The sequence below is a fragment of the Odocoileus virginianus genome, unplaced genomic scaffold (assembly GCF_023699985.2).
Source record: "Odocoileus virginianus isolate 20LAN1187 ecotype Illinois unplaced genomic scaffold, Ovbor_1.2 Unplaced_Scaffold_4, whole genome shotgun sequence".
NCBI lineage: Eukaryota > Metazoa > Chordata > Mammalia > Artiodactyla > Cervidae > Odocoileus > Odocoileus virginianus.
Window position 1 is genome coordinate 1,518,232 of NW_027224266.1, and position 5,646 is coordinate 1,523,877.

The 5,646-nt window shown below is 38.9% G+C and overlaps 1 pseudogene; it reads left to right on the forward strand.

Moving 5' to 3' along the window:
* Positions 1-4,196: 4,196 nt before the first annotated feature.
* On the forward strand, positions 4,197-4,544 carry LOC110149198 (large ribosomal subunit protein P2 pseudogene; annotated as a pseudogene).
* The last annotated feature ends 1,102 nt before the right edge of the window (positions 4,545-5,646 follow it).

Consider the following 5,646-nt stretch of genomic DNA (forward strand, 5'->3'; position numbering starts at 1 on the left):
AAGTGGTGCTGAGATGCTGAATTTTTGCAACTTCTGGGTGATGCTGGTACTGCTGGTTAAGGGATCACACTTTGAGAGGGCCTGATCTAAAGCTCTAGAGGGATTCCAGAGTAAGGATAGACTTTCACACTTAATCATTGCTAAAAAGTGTTCTGTTTTCATGGCCAGGACATGTAGGTTCAGAGGTTTTATAGTACAGAGGACTTATTCAAGAGAGCTCTGAATTTGTCCCTTGCTCTAAATTTGGTCAGTTTTAAATGAACATTCCTTGAGATCTGTTGATGAGAGGAAGTAAATGAAAATTTGAAAATTCTTCCTGGTTGCTTACTATTTCTTTTTTTTACAAAATTGCAGGTGTCATCTGTAGGCATGTGTAGGATCCTCTTGTCCTGCAGTCAGAATGTGAGGGTCGATTGTCTGAATCCTTTCAGATAGAAGTTAATGGTTTTGTGGTCCCCAGAATATACAATTAATGAGTTTCACTCTACTGACATTTTTAATGTCAACATTACCAGATGGGAGTTGTCTGCATTGGGTGTCTATTCCCAATTAAGATGTTTAATTTATGATAAATGAATACATTTCAATCAAGTCTGCCTTGTACTCAGTGTATGCTTGGTTGATCAACAATAAAAACTGCTGTGGATGTTTTGGCAAACAATGAGAGACTGAGTCAGCCCACAGGAAGGAGGCTCACTATTTTAATGGTTCCTTAAATACTTACATTAAACCAGGAAAACCCAGAAAAATGTAACAAATGTGCTTTGCGGTTCTTCTTTCTATATATGTAAGTGAAACCTTAGATAATAGAAAGGGGGAAAACACACTTTTAGATATCACCACCCTAACACAAACTCTGTTAACATTTAGATATTTTCTTCCAGTCTCTGGATCATGCATAGAACCATTTAGATAGGCATAATTATAGTGATACATGACCCCTAAGCTCTATTTTCCTTGTTTTTATATAGTCTGGTCTGATTATCTATTGCTGCATAAAAAATCATCTTAAAACATAGTGTCTTAAAATAAGACTAATTTGGATCAAGAATCTGCAATTTGAGCAGGACAGCTTCACTTTGGTCTTCTCAGCATTAACTGGGGCATTTGAAAGACTGGGTGCTGAAATCACATGACCAGTCCTCTTGCATGTTTCTCAGCTGATGCTGACTGTTGCCAGGGACCTTTCGTTTGGGCTGTCAATAGAAATACCACTTGTGACTTCTCCATGTTGCCTGAACTTCCTCAAAATGTGGTAGCTGGTTTCCAAGGATGAATTCCTGTGAAACTGAGTTAGGTGGAAGTGGTATTGTCTTTCATGATATAGCTGCAGAAGTCACAAAGCATGACTTCCATCATTTTCTATTCATTAGAAATGAGTCACTAAGACCAGACCATACTCAAGAAGTGGGAAATTAGACTTCACTTTCTTATGGCAGGAGCATCAAAGAATTTGCTGATATATTTTATAAAATGATGGCATAATATTCTATACAGTAAATATAGCAAGTGTAACCATTTCACCTACAGTTACAAATTTAAGTTGCTTCCATTCTTAGACTGTGATTAATATATTTATTTATCAGGTCTTCTAGAAGTAATTATATATTGCATTATACCACCTAGATTCCAAAAGAGAATTTGTATTAAACATGTGCGGGTGGGATGATCTGAGAGAATAGCATTGAAACATGTATACTATCAAGTGTGAAACAGATCACCAGTCCAGGTTGGATGCATGAGACAAGTGCTCAGGGCTGGTGCACTGGGATGACCCAGAGGGATGGGATGGGGAAGGAGGTGGGAGGGGGGTTCAGGATGGGGAACACATGTAAATCCATGGCTGATTCATGTCAATGTATGGCAAAACCACTACAATATTGTAAAGTAATTAGCCTCCAACTAATAAAAATAAATGAAGAAAAAACATGTGAGCACTTAGTAAAGGTACTTTGATTTTGAAATAATGTCATTTTAAGAGCTAGGACTGCTTTAATTGGTGATAACCTTAGAAAGAGATGGGTAAGCAGGCAGATGTTCTACCACAAAAGTCCAAGAAAGCTGAATGCATCCACAACTATAAATTCATATTGTGAGTAATTCCAATCTAAGACAGACTATCAGAGTGAATGTTCCAAGCTTACTTGGCATTGGCAGCTGCAGGAACTGGAAAGCCAATATGCCTCATGGGATTGAGGTGGGGCTACAGCAGTTGAGAAACACCATTATGGTCTCCCCTAGGTTGTGTGAGATCCTCAAGAAAATATATTTTGCAGGGTTTTGTCTATATAAACAGTTTGATTTTAAAATATATGACAAAATTTATGGGCTCAATTGAATTAATTTTTAATATTTAGAGTTATGGATAGAGAAGAGGCACTTAGATATCTCTTTATTGTTCAGTCAAAGCACATGAGGATTCTTAGTGGTATCTAGGTACCACCTTTTCCTGTTCAGATCCTGGACCCATATCTTCATGTTCTTATTTTCAAATATGCAATTTCTAGATAATTTTATATCTCCTGACAGGAGAAAAATGTACTAACACTGTTATCATTCACAACACCATGACTCTTCAGAACCTCTTTGTATTGAAATAATGTAGATCTTGCCATTGTAACATCCTAATACCTTGCATCGTTACTCATGATTCTGCATCTCATGATCTCTATGATGCTGCCTATGAATATAGACTTCCAGTGACTCTCTAAAAGATTGTTATTGTGCTTCACTGGTGATGAACACGCATGCAAATCTTACCCAGAATATGCAGGAAAATGTGAACAATAATTCATTTTCTGAAATATTAAATCATTGTGTTGTACACCTGAAACTAATAAACTATAAGCAACTATATGACAATAAGAATAAACATCTTTTAAAAATAATAATTTTTCTGGTCCTAATAAACTTACATTTCAGAATTTTATAGAGTAAATATTTCAGTTGCATCTTTTCTTGAATACATTATTCCACAATCACTGCATTTCTAGAATATGATCTTCTCAAGCCTGACTATACCTCTTCTTACCACACACCACCACCAATAAGAAGGTTAAGCAAGGGACACTTGAGAAGAGTGAGAAAAACAGAAAGAATATTTGTCCTTGGTCTGGTCCAGGAGAGGTCTTCCTAGAATAGACTGCTGGACCCAGAGGGCCTCTTGGAAATAATCAAGGAAAGTATTCTAAAGCACAAGGCCCATTGCGTAGCCTGGGCCTGGGGGGCCTGGGGGAGACCCTCAGCTTGCCCAGGTTTAAGGGTCATATGGAACACAGCCACAGATGACAGACAGTTAATGGTTGCAGATAAATGCCTTAGGGAAGAGTATGGTAACAGGTGATATATTGTAGGATAGAAGGGCAGCCAAGAGATTAACAAAGATGAAAGGCAATGCCGTGGCAGTGAAAAAAAACTTCATGATGAGTCACATGGAGGTGGATTCTCTGAAGAGACAGAAAAGTCATTAGGTTTTAGTTCTGTAGTTTTAAAATAGTGTTCCAAGCTCCAGGATTTGTGGAGTTTTGCTGATCAATTCTCAATCCTCATCTTTTCTGACCTAGAAGTAGTGTTTGACACTTCATCATTTCTACCTGAAACATTTTGGTTACTTTGCTTCCAGGACATCAAACTCATGTAGTTTTCCTCCTAACTCTGGCTGTTCTTTCTCTATCTGCCCTTATTTCTCTTCACCGCATGTACCTTTAATCAGATTTCCCAGAGGTCAGTCCTTGGACTATATCTCTTCTATATTTAGTCACTCTTTTGGTGCTTCATTCAGTTAGGTGGCTTTAAATACCATTTACACACTCTTGATGTTCATAGTCATAGTAATCATGTATTCATCCCAAATGTCTTTTCAGAACTTCAGAATCATACAGCCTGCTACCTACTTGATGTCTACATTTGGATGTTTAAGAAATATGCCTAACTAGTATCTGGAAAGCTGAACTCTTGATATGCAATGCCCCCGACTTGACCCACTCATAATATACCCCATCTTATTTGATGACCACACCATCCCCTCTGTTGCTCATAATAAAAACTTGGATTCATCCTTCACTCTTCTTTTTCTCTTATACCCAGTGGTTCCCTGGAGCCTGTTTTAACTGACATATAAGAACCAATTGTGACCTTCCTTTCCACCCCCGACGCCACCAAGGCCGCATGCGCTAGGCTGCTCTGCTGCTGCTGAGATGCGTTGAGTCACCTCCTATTTGTTGGCTGCCCTATGGGGCAATTCCTCTCTCAGGGCCAAGGAAATCAAAAATATCCTGGACAGCATGGGCATCGAGGCAGATGACGACCAGCTCAATAAGGTCATCAGTGAGCTGAACAGAAAGAACATTGAGGACGTCATTGCCCAGGGTATCGGCAAGCTGGCCAGTGTGCCCGCGGGCGGGGCTGTGGCTGTCTCCGCTGCCCCAGGATCTGCAGCACCTGCTGTGGGTTCTGCTCCAGCCGCAGCAGACGAGAAGAAGGAGGAGAAGAAGGAAGAGTCAGAGGAGTCAGAAGATGACATGGGGTTTGGCTTGTTTGACTGAAGTCCCACTCCCCTGCAAACAAAACCCTTTTTATGTTAAAAAAAAAAAAGGAGCCAATTGTGCACGTCTTTTCCCAACTCTGTGTTCATATCGTAGGTACTTACAAGAACTCCTGACACATAGTATGTATACTATTGTTGTTGCTTGGTCACTAAGTTGTGTCTGACTCTTTGTGACCCCATGAACTGTAGCCCACCAGGCTCCTCTGTCCATGGGATTTCCCAGACAAGAATACTGTATTGCTACCTTGAGAAAGAAAAACAGAGCTGGAGGAATCAGGCTCCCTGACTTCAGATTATACTACAAAGCTACAGTCATCAAAACAGTATGGTACTGGCACAAAAACAGAATATAGATCAATGGAACAGGATAGAAAACCCAGGGATAAATCCACATACCTATGATCACCTAATCTATGACAAAGGAGGCCAGAATATACAATGGAGCAAAGACAACCTCTTCAATAAGTGCTGGTGGAAAAACTGAACAGCTATATGTAAGAGTAAAATTAGAACATTCTCTAACATCATACACAAAAATAAACTCAAAATGGATTAAAGACCTAAATGTAAGGCCAGATACTATAAAACTCTTAGAGGAAAAACATAGGCAGAAAACTCTCTGACATAAATTGCAGCAAGATCTTTTTGACCCACCTCCTAGAGTAATGAAAATAAAAACAAAAATAAACAAATGGGACCTAATTAAACTTAAAAGCTTTTGCACAGCAAAGGAAACCATAAACAAAATGAAAAGACAACCCACAGAATGGGAGAAAATATTTGCAAACAAAGTGACTGACAAGGGATTAATCTCCAAAATATACAAACAGCTCATGCAGCTCAGTAATAACAACAACAACAACAAAAATAAAAAATTTGGTAGAAGATCTAAACAGACATTTCTCCAAAGAAGATATACAAATGGACAATAAACACATGAAAAGATGCTCAGCATCACTAATTATTAGAGAAATACAAATCAAAACCACATTGAGTTTTCTGATGATGGCCGTTCTGACTACCTCACACTGGTCAGAATGGCCATCATCCGAAAACCTAGAAACGGGACTTCCTTGGTGGTCCAGTGGTTAAGAATTCAC